We start from the raw sequence: 24,432 nt of genomic DNA on the forward strand, positions 1-24,432 counted from the left end.
TAATAAAGATTAAACAATTTAAATTTAATTTTAAAAAAAATCTCTCACTAAAAAATATCATGAAAAAAGTGTATAAGTTAGACTCAGCCTAATTGCGATATTGCAATGTCTACACAGCAAACCCACTTTTTCGCGGTTAGGGAACAACGCCTAAATACTCACTGCGAAGTTCGTTGTAGGTATTTATATGCCTAGTTACACATTCGACGGCTGAGAGGGTGCCTCATGGCCTTTTCCTTCGAATCGTCGCGTGCCAGTTTCGATGAACATGAGCATGCCCGCAGTCCATGTGCACATTCTGCTTCTCCTCCTGCTTTAACAAACTCCTCTTCATTTTCTGATTCCTCTGACGGAAACTGCATACCTTCCATATTCAATGCGGCTGAATCCGCTTCCACGGGAAGCTCCGCCTCCGATTCTACGCGAAGATTAATGCACAATAGAATGCGTAAGCGTCGTGGACAGCAGATTAATAATGCAGACGAGCCTGGCCAAGTGGAGTCTGCCGTGTGTAATGGAGATGAGGAGCAGGGGGTGAGAATTAAAGAAAAGCGGCACCGTGTTTACCGGGGCGTGAGAATGAGAAGTTGGGGCAGATGGGTTTCAGAGATTCGAGAGCCCAAGAAGAAGTCCAGAATTTGGCTGGGGACGTTCCCCACACCAGAGATGGCTGCTCGGGCCCACGACGTAGCAGCTCTGAGCATCAAGGGGAAATCCGCGTTCCTTAATTTTCCCCAAATCGCCTCGTCGTTGCCTCTCCCCGCCACATTGTCCCCCAAGGACATCCAGGCCGCAGCCGCGGTTGCTGCGGCTGAGTTTCACATGCCTTCAGAAGAAGATCGTAGTGAGGATCGATCCCTTGACCCCGTAGGGACGAAAAATGCGATCCCTAGTCATACAGACACTGTGATCCCTGCACAGTCCGTGAATATGGAAGAAGCAGCAGCCGTTTGCGCGTCGAATTCGGTTTGGGTTTCGAGTTTTCTTTCGGAGAACGAGCGGATGACCCTATCCGACGATATACTGTTCGATCTGCCGAATATTGTGGGAAGCATGGCAGAGGCTCTATTGATAGCCCCTCCATGGATGGTTGAACACGATAATTATAGTGCTGCTGATAATTTTTATGATGTAAATGGATCAATCTCTGCAGAAACGTCACTTTGGAACTATTCATAAACCTTGAAGCTGTTCCTAGAAATATTTTTTGTCAGATTCAACGGATTCAACTGGAATTGGATCCGACTTCGTTTGCAGTAATTGAAATCGATCGTGGGTCACACATGTGTGACTATTGTAGTTGAATTTGAATTTCGTTTGCAAGAAACCTAGGTTTTCATTTATTATTATTATTATTGTGTCTTTTGATGAATGGTGTAGTTAAATTTGAATTTCGATTGCAAGATTTTTTTGAAAATATTTCTATCATACCAATTTTATTATTATTATTATTATTTTGATGAATTGAATTAAGTTGGATAAAATATATAGATATTTATCTGGTGAATAAACCGCGCTTGTACGTGACACTGCTCTCTCTCTCCAATCCGGTCCGGTTATTTTGATTGAGGGTTAAGTGAACCGAAATCTGGGATTGGAGGTTTGATATTTTGGGTGGACACAGAGAAATGGGAAACCCTTAAATCACATTTTCAAATAACTAAATTTTGTATTTTGCGGTGTTCATACTGCAGCTACCGCTTTTTCGGCCAAAATACTGCTCGGAAAATGGTCGGAAAAAAATGTTTTAGTTAAGGCACGGTGATCCTGTGTTTACACGCTAATTAAAATCTTGCGTTGCCGGTCACCTTCCCCGGTATCAGACAAACATAAATCTGTGTTATGAGTCATCTGTTGCAGGGAGTGTACTTTTAAAGTTGTGTGTTGATTAGGAAACTTTGGAAGACCTTTGATTATATTTTTGAAATAATAAGAATGCAGTTTTGCTGCGTGAGACTGCCGCTAATTCCTCGCTAAAAGCAGGCCCATGGAGCCCATATAAATTTGGGTTTAACTACGGTTAATTAATATCATCTGTTTTTGGTTAAGAAGTGTATCAAATAAAAAATCTGTAATTACTGATCCATTACATAACAATGAATGTTACAATGATGTATGGAATGTTTAAGATGAATGCTACAATGATGTATGGGATGTTTAAAATGATAGACTGACTGTTAAACATGAATATATGTTGCAGTTTTGATATTTTGAATGTATATATTATTTTATTTTTAAAATTTAAAGGCGTGTATATTCTTGTTAAAGTTTATACAGGTGTATATATTTTACTTATGTAATATTTTAAAGAGTAAATTTATGTTTTTTATTATTTGTTTATGCAAATTATATTAAATAATAATTTATTATTAAAATCAAACATCAAGTTACACTTCAAATTGGTATGTTAAATTCCAATGTTTACAAAATTTAGGATATAAAATAAAGAGATTATGAAATAGGGTTTCTAAAATTTTAATTCTATTATCAATAATAATAATTGGATGGATGACAGGGAGTTAGCTTTTATGAAATATTTTAAAATATTTTTAGTAGTGATCACAAATAAAAAATTAAGATTTATCTCAAAACTTGCTATACTCTTTCTACCATATTAATTAAATTAATTAATTATATAAAAATTTCATATTACATAAGTTATGGTTTTTGAATAAATACTATTAATAAGTCATGATATTGATCAGTAATATTATAACAAAACTTATTTATAATTAAGAATCTCATAGTTAAAATATTATTACATGTTACATGTGTATATACATAATTCCTATATTAATTTATTAATAATAAAAAATAATTTTAAAATATAAAATATATTATAAAATAATTATTTTGATATTTATTTCTCAACCCTCTAATTTACATGATTATGTAAATTATAAATAATTTTTTTTTTTTTTAATTTTTTATAAATTTAATAAAACATTGGGGTTGCGTTAGAAGGCATTGTTTTTATAAAAATGACGAGTTTTTGTTCAGCCCGTCCCTGCCTTTCGAAACTGATGCAATAAAAATGTGGTCAAAAGCATTCTATATTATTGTTAAAGTAACGATCCCTACATTTCGCTACGCTGACATTCTTTCTTTTTAAAGTCGATCCTTACGATACTTATGCTGGCTGCTGACATTCTTTTCTTTTTCATAGTAATGGAAATAGGACTTTTATTTATGAGCTACGACGGGAATCCAGTGAAGGCTTTTAATAAAACATGTGTTAAAGAAGGGAGTCCATTCCAGTTAAAATTTAAAAACAATTTTGATAATGTGGGAGATCAATGTTTTTGGAAGGAATCATTTGCCTTAGAACAAACTCTGCTACTATATTACTGAAGGATAGGGTTTTAATGCTCAACTCATAAAGTTTAGTTCTCCCCCAAACCAAACGGAAACGGGAAAAAGCCTGCAATGCCTTTAGTGAATCTTTGTTTTATTAAACACCAAACCCGTACGTACACATCCATACATACCTAGTGTGCCATGTATATACCAAGTAACTACAAACATTTAATGTCTATTAGTTAATGCCAACATTATTTTCCATTTTGAAAAACACGAATAAAGTAAGTCCAGTGAACCTAGAAATAATATGAAAATCATGACCGGCCAAATAAAATGAATAAAATAATAGGAAAATCATGACCGGCCAAATAAAATGAATAAAATATTTTATTAGACTTGGAAATCATGACCTATCATGAAAGTAATTTTACCATTTTATGTAACATACCTAAAAATTTTAAGTTAATTTCAACAAAAAGTAATGATGAGGATGATAGTTAACGTCCATTAAGGCCAATTGGTCTATGGGACCTCAAGAAAAGAGAGTATAATTTTTATTCTTCAAAATCTTGTTTCTGTGATCAAAGAGAAGGGAAAGAAGTATTCCAAGATCGCTATAATTGAGTTGGCTTAATAAGTCAAGAAGATTGGAGGTGTGGCTGATGATAGCGAATTCAGAGTGATGTGGGCAAGAGCCAGGAAGTCTAAAGAAGTTATTTTCATCTTCCATCTTCTTAGTATCACAAATCTGACAAATTCTATCATCCCAAGAAGTCTTGGGAGTAGACCACCATGTGGTCTCACTCTAAAGCTCATGAGAGTTAGTTCTCATCCTAGCAAGGTTCATTTTCTTCTTAGTGCTAGTCAACACAGAGAGATCATTATGGTTATCGAGGGTGGGGTTGATCACCTCTTTATAGTACCTTAGCTTCCTTTTACCCTCCAGCTCCTTCGCATTTCACATCTTGCCCTTAAAACTGGAGGTAATAATATCTTTGATAATGTCCTTGCTTCCTATGATGATTTCCTCTTTAACCCCCCAAAGGTTGAGCCAAGACTGAGCATCTTGGTGTCACCCGTGTTTGAGGCGCAGGTGGGGGTTTGACTAAAGTTAGAAGCAATTTTTGGGAGCCTATTAGATTCCATATTGTGAAGCTTCTTCTTATACATCAAATATCTAAACATAGCCGCACTTTCAATGGGGGACAAGCCAGCTTCAATCAAGAGGATAGGATAGGGAGTATTTCCCTTGATCTTGAGGTTATAGGTTATGAATTGATTTTGGATCATCACAATATTTCTCCACAACTCCATAGATATACTAAGCCCCCAAACTTTGCATCTGTATAAGATAACAGTGCTGATAAGAGTCTCAAAGAGGAACCTTCTTTTTACTCCAAATGTAAAGATCGATTGACTTACAATTGTTTTCAAGCTCATAATAAGCTTTCCAACCTCCAATAATTCTTTTCTCGATGCTATAATTCCAGTTGAGCTGTTGAGGAAAGTCAATACCCAAATATTTATAAGAAGACAACTGCTCAAGACAATGATTATCATAGATGAAACTACCATGGATGATATTTTTGGATTTAATGACCATGACTTTAGTCTTGTTAGTATTTACTAGCATACCCAACTTGGAGCAGTAGACATGAAGAGTCTTAAGCTGATTGTATAGGTCATCATGGCTCCTTGCAAGAAGAACGATATCATTCACATAAAGGAGAAGAGTAATGAAAATACCGGTGAGCTCGGTGCCTTTGCAACCCGCAGTTTCTAGACACTCCTCAAGTTTATTGATGTAAATATCAAAAATGGTAGGGGAAAGGGGACAACTTTGCTTAACCCTGATATGACATTTAATATCTTTAGACCACCCTTCATTGGTTTTAAGCTTGGCAATGATAATCTCATAGAGGCGGATCACAACAATCCTCACTTCAGGAAGAACCGTGATTTCCTCCCCAGATCTTATGTCTTTAAACCTCTACCATAGCACAAAATAAAAGTGCTATGGTAAAGACTAATAAGATATATTGGTTTTATAATATATTAAAGTAACACTACCTTCAGCAACATCCTTTATGATATATGATTGTTTCACTAAAGGAGCATTGCGATATATAAAGCGTGAGCTGCCACAATATTTTTTGAGGAAACAACCTTCTATTTCTCTCATTATTTTATTCCTTAAGAAAGGTGTGGATTGCTAACCTTGATTTACTTTATGTTTATTAAGTTTGATATCGTGGAAAATTTATTTATTTTATATTGAGTTTTTTTATTTGTAAATATTTTTGGCAGATGAAGTATCTTAAAACTGAACATTATTTTTTCAAAATCTCATGTATTTAAAAATTTTCATTTGAAAATCATTTTGTTTGAAAATTTTTGGTTAAAGTTCATCGCAGCGCATATGCATTTTTCAATAATTTTCTCAAAATTAGAATTCCAAAGCATTTTGAATGCGATAAATACCCCAAAAAAAAAAAAATTGCGATTAAAAAAAAAATGAAATAGTGGCATAGTGAGATTAAATTTATAAATTCAAAGAGTTACCAAAAATGTCTAAAATTAGGGATTCTTCTGAAAACTCACTTGTAATTATGATAATCAAAAGATTGAGCTATACAAGTAATCCCCCCAGCACAAAGGTATTTCAAATTTGAATGAATCCACAAAACCGAGATGGTGTAGAAAGGAAATACCCATTAAATTTGCAGCAAAGAAATACTCATTAGATTTGCAGATAACATAATTTTAAGAGAAATGTATAGAAGTTTCCTTTTACCACTGTGATTTCTATAATCAACGCCTCTCCATCCTGCTCCATTATATAAATAATGGAGATAAAATAAGGCTTCAAAACATTTAAAGTTGTTTTTACAGTATCTTTAACGAACACAGATTTGGAAGTTCAAGGCGTCCTTCAACTCATCCTAACAACCACCACACCAAATTGATGATGATCTTCTAACAAACACCAAATTGATGAGAATTTGATGTTCAAATTGTTCACCCCACTACAGTGAACACCATTCATCTAGAAAAAATGCATTTTACCCATTCTAATTGCAGCTTTAAAACAGACACAGAATCTACATAATGGCGAGATTATCTCCCTCGGCATCGAAGACTACCAGTTAGCATGTGACGGAGGGGCTTTGTAAAAGCATGTGTTGAATGTGGCAATGAATTGGAAACACCACCCAAATGTCTCCATTCTTGGCGATTAGTAGTACACAATTCATGTGCGTGAGTACCCGATAGTGACATTGTACTCTTTGAAACATGCCAGTCTATTAAATAATCCTTATAAGTTATTTACATAATTGATTGTACTGTTATATGGTTGATGAAAGTATAAGAAAAAATAAGTTCTCACCCCAGGAAAAAAACATATTTTAACTATGCATATTTTAAATGTTATATTAGTCTAGATTTATTATATATTCTTTTATATTTAATATGCGCATTACAACATATTCGTTGTCAACATTAGCATCTATATAACAAAAGGTTATCATCTGTATATCAAAATTGCTTCACATGTCTAGAACTTGAAATTGTCATACAACGAGACAAAATCAATAAAAGACGAGGGACAATACAAATAAAGTTTTAAATTTTCAAAATTATTACTATACACAAATCTCAGATACAGTGAAACCCCATTTTTTTCATTGTAAACACCCAATCCTTTGACTGAAAAAAATGTCAAATTATATATTTAACAGTAACATTGCTCATGATAATGCCTTTCTTACTCTCGACGTAGCTCCCAATGTGACTAGGTGTTGAAATGTACGGAAACATCAAATTTACATATGAATGGATTATTTGTAATTCAGTAAGCTTCATGGTGTTGGAATGTACGCAAATATCACATTTACATATGCATGTATTGTTTGCAATTCAATAAGCTACATAGTGATGTCACTTGTTGGTGGAATACTTATAATTATGATGAAGATTGTTACTGTTCCTATTTTATTTTGATACACGAAAATCTCACTACTATAAGGGTTATATTATCATATTTTTTTATATACATTATTAAAATATCTATTATTAAATTAAATATATTTAACTGGTGTATATCTATTATTAAATTAAATATATTTAACTGGTGTATATCTATTATTAAATTAAATATATTTAACTGGTGTATTTCTTATTTTTATGAGATCAATAATTTTTTATACAAACATTACTATTTCATATTATGAGAGTAGTTAACCATGACATTCAACATTTAACATATAACAATTAACTTCGATAGTAGTGATTTTTATTAATATAGTAATTGTGTTAGATCTAAGATTTTTGTGATCCATAATGTAGAAATAAGTCTTTCGGATTAATCATATTGTTAGGATTTGGTTGACTTTTGGTTGACTTTTCGAACCAATAATGTGGTTCATCCTCAGTATCTTGAGGATGAACCACATTAGTTGGTTCGAAACTTCGACCACATCCTAACAATGTAATTCATCTGAAAGACTTATTTTTAACATAGTAGTTCCTATGATATAATTCACATCATTATTTAAAGACGGAGTTTTAGGAATTATCTTAAAATTACTCAATGTTGTGGAGTTTTGGGAATTATTGCAAAATTGGTTAAGGTTGTGGGGGTATTTTAATATATTAGGAGGGAGTGTTTTAGAAATGTATGTTTAGGATATTTAATAAAAATATGAAATAATGTTTAACTAAAAATATTTTTTGGGGAAATAGAAATAAATTGGTATATTTTTAGCATATTGATAATAAAATGAAGATAAAAAAAAATAAAAAAAATTAAATTTAGCTCAATTACATTAATAGGATATTTAACTAATGTAGCCATATAATTAAATAGATGGTATCAATTTATAATAAGTATCAAAACATTTCTTAGTAGGATGTGTCACATTGCTAAAATTAAAAAATTCATAAAAAATAACTAAATTATAATTTTATTTTAAATTAATATTAATTATAAAAATAATTAATATATAAGTTAAACATATATACCTTAAAAAAAAATGGAACAAGATTCTTAACAATGGAGATTTACCCCCACCTTATCATGGATATTCTTAATCTATAAATAGGCTTTGTTACAATATCACGGGCCAATATTATCGCTTGTCAATACTATATGCCCAAAATACCATAACCCACTTTATACGACACTTGTTCAAATGACATTTTTTTTAATTAATCAATTTAATTAGAAGGGAGAAATGTGCATAACTAGTTTTGATATTAAATCTCAACTTTTCATTAATGTATATTACTATGAATATTCTAGATAATTCCATGGAGTTTAAATCCTCACAATCCACCTAGTAATTATTGGTTATTAAATTAAAATTTGGAAGCTCTATTCCAAAATGGACACGTCTCTTGGGTAATTACCAATAATTATTAAGTGGATGGTAAGAATTTCAATCTTCATCACTATTTGATAAACCATCACTATCTTGATGTGTATAGTAGCTCTTCTTATTTACACTTTCTTTTCTATTCCATTTTGTTGATTCCTTACCTTTATCAAGCTTATCTTTGTGAGGACATTTGGCAGCATAATGACCTACTCTTCCACAAGAAAAACATTTGAAAGGTAGTTTACCTCTGAATCTTCCAAAACCCCGTTGAAGGTTCTTGACAAAGTTTGATTCTTCCTCTCATTCAGACGTATGTCCTAACTCATTGAGTTCTCCTTTTCCTGAAGCTTTGAATGCGGATTCTCTCATATCTGATGGACCCCCTTTTCTCATTTCGGAAGCAGTTAGGATTCTGTGCAACTGTGACATAGTAATACTTTGAAGATGCTGCTTTTCTTCTATGGCAGAAACTTTTGATTCAAACTTAGAAGACAAGGATCTTAGAACCTTTTCAACTAAAGTAACTTCTTTTATCTCTTCACCCAAGTTTTTCATGCGATTAACAATCTCATATATATGTAAGAAATAATTAGCTATACTTTCATCATTGTGCATTCTGACAGTTTCATATTGAATTTTAAGAGATTGTAGTTTTGCACGTGTTACCTGATCATCTCCTTCATAGCTTAGAATGATCTTGTCCAATATTTCTTTGGCAATTTTGAGCTGCATAACCTTGACAAATTCTGATTGTGATAGACTTCCCAATAGAGTATTGACAGCCTTTGCATTTGTTTCATACTGCTTTTTACCTGCCGTATCTGTAGGAATTGCTGATGGAAATGTGTATCCTCCTTCCATGATTTCCCAGACATCTATTCCAAGTGATTGAAGATAGGTTGTGGTTCTTACCTTCCAATAGACGAAGTTGCTCCCATCAAATATTGGTGGCCTGATGGATGCCTCTCTTTCGTAGTTTCTCATGATGATATCTTCCTTCAAGTGATCAAGCTTCTTCTTAAGGACTTTCTCTGATACCAATTGTTGGAAATAATATTGAGAGGGGGGGTGAATCAGTATTAGCAATTTAACAATATTTCATTTCATAAACAGATTTATATACGCTACTTCTATTAATGCAACTTGCGTATATACAGAACTGTGTTTAGAGAAACCAGTGTATACATAGTAAACTTATAATTTAGTCAGTTGATCTTTAATTTGCGTATCAGACCCATATAAACAGTAACAGGTACAGTAAAAAGAGAGCAGACAATCACACACAAGAACAAAAGATATAAGGTGGAAACCCAATGTGGGTGAAAACCACCTACTGCAAATTCGTCTCTATCTTCTTTTAATAAGAAACTTCTTTTTACAATATTTTTGTATTGGTGCAGTCTTATACCAGTACGCAGGCTTCTACCTACAAAAGGCTACAACGTTCACTCGTTCTCCAGCTTCTCCTGGAAGGGAGCTACAACCTCATTAGTTCTTGTACTAACTGATGTACTAGTATGTAGGTGCTGACCTACAGAAGGCTACAACCTTCTCTTTTCTTCCAGGGACCACGTTTCATAAATTTTCAGACTGGATCCATCAATAACATCAAACAAACATCAAAATATATCTGCATCAATCAATCTCCTTTGCACCAACCAGTACTAGAACCCAAGCCAGAACCCAGAATACTGCAACAGTAAACAGAAGTAGCTAAAACATATTTTATGAGACGTACACTACTTCAATGTCTCGAACCTGCGTTCATACGCACTTTTCTCAAGGCAAACCTACGTATATGCTGTTTTGAAATGCCGAACCAGCACGTATACACATCTTTGCTATACTGAACCTGCGTACAGATTTGTAAAAGATGATTTACCCTTTACAATGATTCAAACATTAGTTATACCCAAATCATCAAATTCATAGATTAAGACATGCGCCAATTATAAAAGATCAAAACCACACAAAGGTACTTCTCTTCAAGCCTTAAGATCTTGACCCATCAATAGAACTTATCCTTCTTCAAGCGCTCAGGTTCCTCCTTGATTCAGATCCAGCTATGCACCATAACCCAATGACCAGTATTCTAGATCTTGCTTTTCATTAGATATTCAATGCTTGAGTGCCTTTGCCTAATGATCTCCTCCTCCTTTTATAGTCTTAGGCCTTTCTCAATACCATGGTCCAAAACCACTTAGAAGCAATACCTTGGACCAAATACCTGGGGTCAACACTTCAGACAAGATACCTTGGACCAATACCATGGGTCAAAATACCAAGGAGCAAATACCACGAACCAAAACCAAGTTTTCCAACATGTACACGCCTTTCCTTGTGTGAAAGTGTGTGCATACGTGTTATGTACCTAGGGGGGATAATATGGGGTACCAAGGGAGGTACCCAAGGTAATAATGTAATAATGGGATGGGCCATAGTAATAAATAAGGTGGTTAACCCATGTCATGTAAGGGACCACAAGTAGTTAATAATAATGTAAGGGGCCCATGGTATTAGTTGATGGTATAAGGAAACCATGGTAATGGTACATGGTATTGTATGTATGAGGCCTATATAAAGGCTAGAGACTCCACATATGAAGATGAAGAGAAGTATTCTTGTATGAACAGGCATATGGCTTGTGGAGTGTTCTCCTTCCTTAAGGAGTGAATGTATGGTGTTGCCCTACCTTAAGGGTTTGATCAATAAAGTATCATTTCATGTTATTCTTGGGTTATTTTCATTATCTTATATTTTTGGTATCAGATCTACAACAAGTGGTATCAGAGCTCTTTCTTGGGCAAACCGTGGAGATTTTTTTTTTTTTCATTTTTGCAGGGTTTCTGGGGCGGCGACTTTTCAGATCAGATCTGTACGTTTTGGTGCCAAATCTGCAGAATCTAATTGCAGATCTGTATTCTTTGGGAAAAAACACCCGATTTCAAAAAACAAAATCGGTCGAATCGGAGTCCGGATGAAGGAGATATCGCTGATCTAAAAATCAGTGGGGTTGCAGACAATTTTCAGGGCAGCGATTTTGCGGCGCAGATCTAGAAGTCCTGGTGCCAGATCTGCAAGATCTAATTGTAGATCTGGAATATTTGGGAAAAAACACATAATTTCAAAAAAAAAATCAGTCGAATCGGAGTCCGGATGAGGGAGATATCGCTGATTTAAAATCAGCTCTTTTTGCAGAAATTTTGGGTGACGTCGGGAGAGTAGCAGCGCAGATCTGAAATTCCAGTGTCTGAATCAGGATTTCTATCACATGGGCAGATGCAGAATGGTTGTTCCATTTCTAAAAACAGGTTATAATAGGGATTCTGAGCAATATTGACGAAACTGTGACAATTTCAAATTTTCGCCAAAGTAAGTGAATTTTTCTCATGGCGGAACTCTATTTTACAGGGAAAGATGATGGTCCTACTATTGAAGAATACATAAAAAAACAGAAGAGGTTATCGACCAACAGTTGGAAATGGTGGGCAGTGCAGCAATTTAGAGATGAGGCGGCCACATGGTGGGAATTACTTAACCAAAAGAAGTGTTCCAACCTGCCCGATGAAGAATTTGAAAAATTACTTTTAGACAGATGGTCTCATGCCAGAAAACAAGATAAGGAGAAACATGTGGGGCTATTTCCTACTGGTATATCCTTATTACAGGTTCATGGAGTGATTCAAAAGGAAAAGATCAAGGTTTCTATAAATCCTAGTTGCAAACATAATTTTATCAATGTTAATTTGGCAAAAAGATTGCAAGTTCCAGCAAAACACATTGAAACTTTACAAGTTGATAATGAGGATGTTCAAGTGTACAAGGATTTGAAGCTTTCTATGGATCAGTATGTGTTTCATGGTGATTTTTATACTTCCGAGATGGATAATATCGATGTTGTTTTGGGATATCCTTGGATGGAATCCATGGGTACTATCAATATTAATGTGCAGAAGAAATTCCTAAAGTTATGGTATAAAAAGAAGAAAATTACATTACAGGATATTTCCATCCATAAACAGGTAGAGCACATGGAGGCTGAAGCAGAAGATGTTCAAGGGACTGACATATCGGATGATGAGCCTTTGATGATCGACAATCAAACACAAACAGAGGCTGCAGAAGAAAAGGTTACAGGTGATGATACATCAGAGGAGGGCTCAGTGGTTGAAGTCATATTGAAAAAGAAGACACCACAACAGGCACCACCACAGGGTGAAGTAAAGAAACAGCCATCGTGGGTTAAAACTACAACATATCATCACCCACATCACCCAGCGAGACAACCATCAAGATGGAAACCAAGTCGTCACATGACGGATCGTGAGGAGAGAAGATCCACCCACTGCACATCAACACAGAATAGCTGCCACGGTCAACTTCCATCTCAAGCGAGCGAGGCACCAGCGAGATCGAGGGTTCACCTTTCTCTTGGATGGCTAGATGCACGTGCATGGTATCAGTGGACTACTCTCTTGAGTAGATCTTATTATTTATGTTCTTCCCATGTTTCGGGGACGAAACATGTTTAAGGGGGGTGGAATGTTATGTACCTAGGGGGGATAATATGGGGTACCAAGGGAGGTACCCAAGGTAATAATGTAATAATGGGATGGGCCATAGTAATAAATAAGGTGGTTAACCCATGTCATGTAAGGGACCACAAGTAGTTAATAATAATGTAAGGGGCCCATGGTATTAGTTGATGGTATAAGGAAACCATGGTAATGGTACATGGTATTGTATGTATGAGGCCTATATAAAGGCTAGAGACTCCACATATGAATATGAAGAGAAGTATTCTTGTATGAACAGGCATATGGCTTGTGGAGTGTTCTCCTTCCTTAAGGAGTGAATGTATGGTGTTGCCCTACCTTAAGGGTTTGATCAATAAAGTATCATTTCATGTTATTCTTGGGTTATTTTCATTATCTTATATTTTTGGTATCAGATCTACAACAATACGCATATGCTCCTTTTGGTCGGCGAACCCGCGTGTATATGCGACTTTGTTAAGGTAAGCCTACGTATACCTATTTTTCCTTCATTCTGTGAGCTTGAACTATGATCTGTCATTTGAGTGAGTTGCCATCAAGGACAACACCTGTGTCATAGTTCCAAATCTGTGTCATAATGCCAACACTTTGAGAAGATGTGAAAAAATGGCTTGTAATAACTATGATTATATCTAAAATTCCAACATATATTTGTTTCCCATGTCTACCACTGTCCTTTCAAAATCTTTTAATGCTTACAAATACTTAAAATTCATTGGACAAATTTCCAAAGGTAGATTTTGAGGAAGCTTAATTGGGTATTTTTTATTTATGTTTAAATTTATCTGGAGATTAATCATATTAAATGCCCTATAGATAGAATGTTGCTCAAACAAGACAAATTTTAATATATTAAAAAAAAATGCCATCTATAGGAATATTATTGTCAAGAAAGAGCATATTTGAAAAGCTAAAAATGTCATCTATCCAATTCTAAAAGGTGATGATGAAAAATATTGAACTTCAAAGAATATTTTACTTCACAAATGGTGTAAAATACAAAACAAAGGAAATGAATGATGATATAACTCAATTAATTAATGTCCAATAAGAAGTAATGAACTCCAAATTTTACTTTTCTTAGTTGTTAATGAAACTCAAATGGTAGGGATAAAAATAATCTCATAGGATCAAAAGATGAAAATTTGATTTAAGTAGATGGTTTTTTCCACAAATAATATTGTAAGCCCTCAGATGAAGTTCTTGTTAAAGGTTAAAATGAAGAAAGGGAAAAGTGGCTAAATTAAGGTCACTATAAAATGAAATTGTATGACATACTTTATTAGCATACTTTCTTTTGAGGTAAAATGTTTTTGTTTGTATAGTAGATGCCTTTAAAGGAATCATAACACAATTTTTTTTGTAAGCTCATTTTCCATTATTAGTTAGAAAAATATTTACATTTCCTATAGCTAAAAGGAATTGTAGATTACCTTGGCATCCCAACCTAGAATGTAGACAAAAGGAAAAATCTAAGGCTCCACGAAATGTCTATCAAAATATGCAAGCCATTCATGATATACCTAATGAAACATAGCCAAAAACTACGCAACTTGGGCCTATAATTTGTGCTTACATATGACAAAAAATAAAATCCCGAAAATTGTAGTGAGACAAAGCAATTGATCATCATTTGCAATACAAACAATGAAGCCCATATGTTGAGTTTCCTTGCATAGGAGGAGCAAGATTGGTTGGGCGAGGTGGTTAGTGGTCCTGAAAAAGGACACTCTCAATGTGTTGTAATCATTGGTCGATAATTTAGTAAAGAAAGTGTGATTCCTCCATTATGAGAATGAGTTCATCATGATTATCACTGCATTAAAATAATACTTCTCCCAACAACTCCTTGATACATTAATACAAATCAACAATAAGAATATATTAGTTGCAATGTCCTCTCTTCATACCCAAATTATGGGTGCAATTGGAGATGGACGCCAACACCTTGAAATCAGACACATCTTCATGTTCATCAACCACTTCTTACTTGATCTTCTGAATTTATTATTGCACCACCAAGGGTGTATGATCCCAATACCTATCTGAAGCGACATGCACTCTAGCATGGGCTTGATAATTATTGGGGCCATCAAGGCCCCCAATGCCTCGTCTATAACATGCTCTTTGATAAGGCATGCTTGATAAAAAATTTCACAACTAGATAGAAAGAAATGTGGAGCAAGACATCCAAGGAAAGAGGAGAAAAGGTGATAGGAAAAAGGGGTATGAATGCCAAAATGGTGAGGGAGATTCCAGAGGAAATATAAGTAAAGAGAGCATAACTCAATTAGAGAATACACCCCACCGGAGTTGAAATATAAGCACAACGAGTAGCTAGTGAAAAGAACCAATTGATGCAAACGATAATTACCTAAAGTCTAGGGAGACGTTTTATAGTGATAGATGTCACCGAAGTCACTTGTTGTTGTGTCAACGAAGAACCAAGTATTACTCCTTTCCCAATCAAAATTTATGATAACCAAGTATAGTGAGGTTGTGAGAACACCCAATACAACTCGATCTAAAAAAAATTAGATTCTTCGAGGATAATGTGAGTGTGATGGTAAATTAGAGAAAGAAGTAAAGAAAGGAAGGCTCTAGTTCAGAAGGCATGTCCTTACATCGAATTGGCTATGTAAACTTGACAGGTGAGAGGATGTTGTGAGTGGAGGTTATCAAATGAAATGTGATGTATATTGTTACCGAAAATAAAAAAAGTAGGAAACATTCCCTTGCTCTAGCAATAACCAGCTGAAAAAATATTTAGATGTGTAGTTCCTTGAATGAAAACCATTGTTCCCCTATGGAGATTCATTGTATCATCAATGTGGAGTGACCCATGCTTGTGCAAGTATATCATCGAGTGGATTTGTATTAACATCAACAAGTGAGGAGATACCCCTTCTATAATTATCCAACACGTGTGCCTGTGGTGATCACTTGGAGGAAAACTACACATCATCATTATTACCTCCCTCCTCATCTTAGATGTATCTCATTGTGCCCACATTAATTTCTAGGATGGGCACCCTGTTGGCTTGTTGGGGCCTAATCCATTTTCGGAGTTAATTAGCCAAACAAATCCCTGTACTACTAGCCCTTTCAACAACAATCTGCGGGGCGCGAAATGAGGTCTCAATCGAAGCAGTATGGGGGGATGTTGGAACGAGGTTTCCGCCCCCTTGAGATGTCTAAGGGGTTGATTTAGTCCAAATGTGAATACTTTCATGCAGGTTACTTCGCGTGCTTTCCTGGCCTATGAGGCCTTCACGACTGTAACTAGGGGCTGCTACTAGAGCATCAATCTCTGCTATTTCCCCAAGTCACATCGCAGATCTTACTTATCTTCTTATAACGGTTAGTTATCTTAGCGTAAACATATACTTTATATTATATTCACTTATTCAGCACATTCATATAATTTCGCGCAACACATAAACAGTAAGCTTACAATTTATACCCAATATACATCAATGCATAAAACAGGAAAAGATACACATAAATATTGTATAACTTCTCTTTATTAATGCTTAAATTGGTTACAGACTCAACCTTCCCTTCGTACTGAGCTGTAGCGGTCCGAGCACTCAGCTACGGACTACGAGGCCTCTGCGCACTTAGCTGTAGAGCCTTTTCCTACTCTATGACCCAAAGACATGACTCTACACTTAGAATCAACGTTTCCCTCTCAGATCTTCCATTGATTCATCCTTCTATTCCTCTCTTTACACTTAGAGCCTCGCTCTATTTATACAATCCCATGGTCTGCGAACCACGGGTAGAACTCTCAAGCTAACACTACATCTACGAAAGTAAGGGCGAACAATCCTATGACTCAATTACAACTTTGCGCTCTGCGCCCACAAATCACAGAGTCTTTACATTGGACTTAGTCAAAACTTGGGCTTTAAGCCCCAAAACTTGCCTTGGGGGGATCCCACACTCAACAGGCCCCCAACACAAACATCATGACTCACCCTCGAGTCACTCTGTCGGTGCGGAGATCTTCATGCAGAGACCTCCCAACTCTGCTTGGACTGCTGCAAGGTCGACATTACAATGAGTGGCTGCCTACTATATCTCTTATACACGCTGTTCGAGACCGTGGTGTCATAACTGCTTCCCTGTATCTATTCTTGTGTCCCTTACATCTGTTTATAGTCTTGTGCCTTCTTTCAGCTACCTGGAGCACGAAGACTGTGCTTCTATTGGCTAGTCAGATAGTCGGCCCCCCCGTGTATGGATTCAATCGACTACCATTCACTTTGCCTAGGAAAGGTTCTCCATTTAGCTTCACGAGCTGCACCGCTCCTTCGTCTGTGACCTCCTTAATAACATACAGTCCCAGCCAATGCATTCTAAACTCTCCCAGGAATTTATCAAACTTACTGTCATATAGCAACACCAAATCGTTTACCTTAAAGGTGCTCAACATAATATGTCGATTGTGCCAGGCCTTTTCGTGCTGCTTTTGTAGCGACTAATGGAATCAAGCCAAAAACCGTTCCTCTTCGAGTTCCTCCAACTATGCGAGCCTCTCTTCCAGGGCACCTCGGTCCATCATACTTGTGAGAATTGTTATGCATAGACTAGGCACAATATACTCCATTGGCATTACGGCTTCCACTCCATAGACCAACCGGAAAGGTGTTTGTCCTGTCAGTTTCTTACACGTTGTCCTATAAGACCATAAGATTGCAAGTACGTGCAGGTCCCAATCACTTTGCTACACGTTGCATACTTTGGTCAGTGCAGTCTCCAATATTTTTTTAAATGATTCTACTATCTCGTTGGCTTGTGGGTGATACAGTGTGCTTTTCTGATGATACACCTAAAACTCTTCTGTTAGTGCGCTGATTATTTTGTTCAGGAAATGTGTACCACAATCGCTCATCAAGATCTTCGGATATCCAAATCATGTCAATACATGCTCAAACAGAAACTTCGCGGTCATGGCGGCCGTGCAATCTTTTACTGGCTACGCTTCTACCCAATGAATCAAGTGCTCTGTCGCAGTGATAATGTATCTCGTGCCCATTTTTCCCTGAGGTTTAATAGGCCTTACAAAGTTGATCGCCCACTTTTCAAAGGGTTGCAACGTCATTTGTGGATTCAAAGGCATCTCCTATTCTTTGAAATACATCATAGGCCTTGCAATGTGCTTTTGAATCCTCACGAAGGGTTGGCCACCACAACCCTACGTGGATAATCTTTTGTGTGGCCGCTCTTCCTGCATACTGCTCCCGCAGCGCCCCCATGTGTGTCCGCGAGGATATGACTTCACTCAAATTCAGGTACATACCTTCACAGTATCTCATCATTGCCCATCTTATATAGGTGCCGCGCAACGAGATAAAAATCTACCGCGCACACCACCAATTCATTCTCCTACTGGATGGAGTACCCTTTTGGCACAGTTTCAGGTGTGAGAAAGTGGATTATATCTTCAAAGTGTCCATCTGCTATGCACACAGCAAAGACCTATGCATCATGTAATCCTTCCTCCAAACTAGTAGGTTCCTCTCTTGTCTTAGTGCACGAGAGCTGATCCAGTTGCGTGTTCAGGCGCCCAAGCTTCACAACGACCTCAAAATCATATTCTTGGAACAATAAAAGACACCTGAATATGCGCCCCCCCCCCAACACAAGCTTATTGACCACGTATTTCAGTGTGGAATGATTTTTATACATCTTGAAGTGTCCCCCTACCAAATAGTGCTGATATTTCTGAAGCACGTACACCATAGCCAATCCCTCGCATTCAGTTGTGGAATCCCCTCCCCCCCAACACAAGCTTATTGACCAATTATTTCAGTACGAAATGATTTATATACATCTTGAAGTGTCCCCCTACCAAATAGTGCTGATATTTCTTAAGTGCGTACACCATAGCTAATCCCTCGCATTCAGTTGTGGAATAGTTCTTTTCTGCTTTAGATAACCTGTGACTTGCGAATGCGATAGGGTGATCCAAACCCTCTCCACCCTCCTGTGTTAGTACCGCTCCCAGCATTATACAGGACACGTCAACATGGACATGAAACCCCTCATCCCATTTTGGGAAGACCAAGATCAGTGCAAAGGCCATTTTTTCTTTTAGTACATCTAGGCTTTTCTTGTAATCATCGTTCCAACAAAAGGTGACATCTTTTTTCAACAGCTTCTCCATCGGCGCGGTGACCTGGGCATTACTTTTGATGAACTTCCTGTAGTAACTCGTATGTCCTAGGGTAGCGTGCAACTGTTTCACACTTCACGGTGCTCCAAAATTCAAAATCACCACAATCTTCGCAAGGTCTACCATCAGTCCCTATATGCAAACCATGTGTCCCAGTAGGTTCCCAAAAGGAATGAGGAACGTACACTTCTTGAGGTTCAATGTGATTTGTTTTCTTCAACAGGTATCCAACATCAAGCATAAGCTTGCTACATGGTGCTTAACTAATCCAAATATAGTCCAATCTTCCAGATAAACCTCCAGGAACTTGTGGATATATTCTTTGAATGTTGCAACAACTATGAGCGAAAAGATGGCCGGCATGTTCTTTAATCCAAATGACATAATAGTGTATGAAATCAGCCCCACTCAGTCGCAAAGGTTGTCTTGCTCCTATCTTCCGGCGCGATTTTGATCTGGTAGTACCCTAAGAATCTGTCAGTGAAAGAATATGCTTCATGTCCACTGACATTTTTCAATACTTCATTTGTGAATGGAGTTGGGAATGGGTCATGCACACACACGTCATTCAATTTTCTGAGGTCCATGCATATTCTTATCTCGCCCTTCTGCTTCTTTTCCTGCACAACCATATTGCTTACCCAATCGGATTCTTCTTCCGGCTCAATGATTCCTGCTATGAGTAGTTTTTCTAGTTCTACGTGGACCTTTTCCTTGTATTTCAAATTCAAGTGGTAAAGCCTCTGCTTAACTGGCTTCACGTCAGGCTTTAATGTGATCCGCATCTTTCCTAAATCTCCGATGATTCCTTTTAAGTCCGTGATCTTGGTCGAGAATAAATCCTAGTACTCACAGAGTAACTCAGCAACCTTATCCACTGTCGCATCATCCTAGTAGTCGTTGAGCATTGCATACTTAGGTTTGGCTTCCATACCAATGTTCACCTACTTTTTCTTTACTGGCGTGGTTATGTCAAGGTCTTCAATCAGTGGTCCTTGAACCTTGCAATGGCCTTCTATTTCTGGAATGTTAATTTTTCATGGATCCTCATCGTCTTCCTTAGTATTGACATTATAACACTCCAGTGCGCAGCTCAACTGAGTAGCCCATTCAGGCTAAATCAATTCTATTGCCTCCTATGGTATCTTAAAGATAGCTGCTTTTATCGCTTGTAGTGCGTCATCAACAATGTCCCACCAACGATCCTCAAAAGTGAAGGTTCAGAGAAACCCTTCACACAGGATATCCCATTCACTCGTCCCATGGCAAAGTTCCATCTCTATATACCAGTTGATGGGTATAACATCTAGGGTATGACAGAACAGGTGCACCCACTCAGATTATGGCTCTTCCCCATAGACCTTTTTCACTTGGCGAGGTGCGAGCGGATCATCCTGTCCATTATACTTGTCTTTTAGGCACATCTGAGGCTTCCCAAAATGCATGCGCATAATTTTCCTGCATTCATGCCAGTCCTAAAAGCTTCCTTGGTGCGTACCCCACCACCTCGCAGGCGTACTGCGTAGTACCCATTTCAAAGCCTCGAAACGTTGCTATTCCGACACCTCTCTTTCAACTCTGTTCAAGAAAGCATCTACCTCACTTAACCCATCATAAGTAGGAAAATCCCTCACTTCTTTCGATACGCAGCGCAACAATCCTGTCATCATGTTACAGTTCAGCAGGGTTACCTCATGTAACTGGTTCTGCCATCATTCTATTTCCTCGTTCAAATCCGATGTACAGGAGCTTTCACGCCCCCATGAGATCTGTCCATCCACGGTGGGATTTACCCAGTCTTGCTCTCGCGCGGTTATCTTGTAGATGCAATCTAAGTCATCATCACTTTCATAGTCATGCACTGGCTCAGTGTAGCGTGATCTATCAGCAGGGTTCAAAGGTATGATTACGCGTAGAGACTTTTTCTCAAAAATCATCTTGTGCTTCTTCAGATTTATCCCCATTCATGTTAGTGGTCCAATCAATTCGTAATAGCGGAGGGTAGGGATTGCTGTCATCAACAATCTCTAGCGTGCTTTCCCCTTCAATATCAATGGTGATTCCCTGCAATCTCCTCATGGGTATTATCTTTTGCTAGTTCACCATTCGCAGCTGGTTAGGAGACCATTGCAGCGTAGGCCTTCCCATGTTCTCCCATGTCTACTTTGGCAGAAAGTTCGAGTCCGACCCTAGGTCCAGAATCACTTGGTCCATCTCATATTCTCCAATCTGCATAGTCAACCTCATTTTTATTCTCGTCCTTGTTGCATGCTTTCCAATCTTTCAGACTATACGTGGTTCTCCTAGCATGGTCCCAGCGCATCTAATAATGAGTTCCTGCAATCCCTTTACAACCTTATTGTCGCGCAGTAGCTTCATGCATGTTTTTAGGAACATCATTAGCATTGATGGGTCCATTTCTGTCTCCGGTCTATCTTTTCTTCCTTAAGTGGAGGCATCAACGAAGCTCTTCCTAGCTTCCATGAAGGTTTCCTTGGCGCACTCCAAATCAAACTCTGGTTCTTTCGTCAGAGCTTTGCGAACCCAAGTAATATCTTCAGGCTATTTGCCTTTATCATCTCCTGTCGTAATTCCACTTCGGAGCACAATTTTTACATTAGGGTCTTCCTCACGCGGCTTAGACCTCATCATTTGCACGTTCTGAGTCGAGAGAGGTTGGAGCGCTCCCTTGTCGCTCAACCTAGCTATCAGTGTGGGACAATCCTTTGTCTCATGATTAAACAAGGTACAATACAAACATGATGGACACATTGGTGTACAATCACGGGCATAATTTCCTGGCCACGGGCAATTGTAACATATCAGTTGTCCGCGATCTCTTCCATGTCCTCCTCCACCTCGGCCTCATCCGCGCCCCTGAAATCTAGTCCGCGCCACTCCTGCGCTCTGGTCAAGGGGCCGCATTTCGGCTTGAACTCTATAGGTGGGAGTCCTATCCATCATCAGATCAAAGATTCTATAGGTGCGCTCATCGTGTCCAACTGATCTACAAAAATTACAAAACAACTATGGTGAATTATGTGTGTACTTCTGTAACAAATGGCAGTTTTCCATGTCATGCTTTCCTCCTATTTGAAAAATTGCACACCATAAAGCAGGCGCCACGCTAGGTCCTGCATGGGCCTCTGGTCTTAATGGCATTGGTCCTCCTCCCTTGGGGTAATTTGCAAACACCGGGCAAAGGTCCTTGTCATGTCCCTGACCCTTGCATTTTAAGTACCAAACTTCTTTGCGCACTTTCAGGCGCGCTGTCCTATCCTGTTTCAGATTATACATCTCAAGGCATAAGTTTTTCAACTGCACGTGGATCTGCTAAAATCCTGGTTAGGATCCTGTATTGGGGTCTCATGCAGCCTCATCACGATCTCCAATGCCTCTACCTACGTTGTTAACTTCTGTTGTGACAACGCGTTCCTTAAATGCAGCATTATCAATGCTACAAGCCATTCGCGGTGTTGTCCATCTGTCAAAGTCATATTGGCTTTGAAAATTGTGCACTTTAGTCTCTAATCCAACTCCCAAGGAGTCGTGCCTTGTAGCATTGTGATCTCCTTGAACTCGATGATTGACTACGCCTTTGACTTCGACGTGCTAAATTCTCTGTTCAGCACAATTTGGATATCTGCAATCCCCGCATTCGGATTATCATTAGAATGCTTGATATACCAAGTCAGGGCACGATCCTGCAGAGCGCTGATCAACATTGCTTTCTTTATGTTATCATCTGTAACTCCCTGTTCTTCCTATACAGCCTTTATCACGAACCAAAACTGGTTCGGATCTTCATTTCCTACTCCCTTGAACATTGACAACTTTATCGTGCTTGCCATATTGACTCGCGATGGTGGCGGAGGTGGTACGAGTGAAGATGGGGATGAAGGCGGTGAAGTTGGTGGTGGTGTGGGTGGGGGTGGTATGCACAAAATCCTCTTCCTTATCAAATTGATCGCACTTCTTAGTGAGACCTTTGTGAGCTCTTCCTTATCCCCTCATGGAGGTGAAATCAAGGGGCTAGTTTCTAGTTCTACACTATTTTCATTTCCATAAATTCTCCCACTTTGTGTAGCCCAAACATCAATGTATTCGCATAATCTACTTTTCACACAGTAGCATTTTAATCCAAGTGTTTAGAGACTTGACGTACTTACCTCGCGACCCTTTGAGAAAGCGTCGCTCTGCCTCGCTATCGTTGGTGGAAGTTTCTATCGTGAATTTAGTGATGAATCCTCCTATAATATGATCGCGCCAGTGATACACAACAAGTGCGATCTTATCTTCCAATCCTTTCCATTTGTGCACCAACTCTAGGGTCCACACAATGGGACTGTCGAGCTTGCACCTTCCTTGGCTATTTTCTAGTTTCGCGATCCACTCATACAAATCAGTAGGGAAAGATGCGAAGAAAATTTCATGGATTTCGGTGTACAGATAGCAGTCTAACTACTCCTCTTTTGATAGTCGCGGATTCTCGTTCTCCTGCGCTGCGAACTCGTGAATTCTTATTTCCAACCAACCTTCAATTTATTTCTTAGTTGGATTCCAATGATACGACATCAGACATCTCTATGCAGATTCTGGTCCCAGCAACGGAACCATTTGTTAGCTTGTTGGGGCTTAACCCAGGCTTGCAGTTAATTAGCCAAAAAAATACCTATACTACTGGCCCTTTCAAAAACAGTCCACGGGGCGTGGACTAAGGTCTCACACGAAGCAGTATGGGGTGATGTTGGAACCAGGTTTTGGCACCCTTGAAATGTTTGAGGGGTTGATTTAGTCCAACTATGAATACTTTCATGTAGGTTACTTCGCGTGCTTTCCTGGCCTGCGAGGCCTTCGCGGCCCTGTTATATTCGTCTTTGCGCAGCCCTAACCAGGGGCTGTGGGGCTTTCACACTGCTAGAGCAGTGATCTGCGCTATTTCCCCAAGTCACACCGCAGATCTTACTTATCTTCTTATAACAATTAGTTATCTTCGCGTAAACAGATACTTTATATT

At 37.9% G+C, this 24,432-nt stretch overlaps 1 pseudogene; it reads left to right on the plus strand.

Moving 5' to 3' along the window:
* Positions 1 to 224: 224 nt before the first annotated feature.
* On the plus strand, positions 225 to 1,352 carry LOC149258481 (ethylene-responsive transcription factor ERF024 pseudogene; annotated as a pseudogene).
* The last annotated feature ends 23,080 nt before the right edge of the window (positions 1,353 to 24,432 follow it).

This window comes from Pinus tabuliformis, chromosome 6 (assembly GCF_031772625.1).
Source record: "Pinus tabuliformis cultivar Carrire ecotype Pingquan chromosome 6, CPIR1, whole genome shotgun sequence".
Taxonomy (NCBI): Eukaryota; Viridiplantae; Streptophyta; class Pinopsida; order Pinales; family Pinaceae; genus Pinus; species Pinus tabuliformis.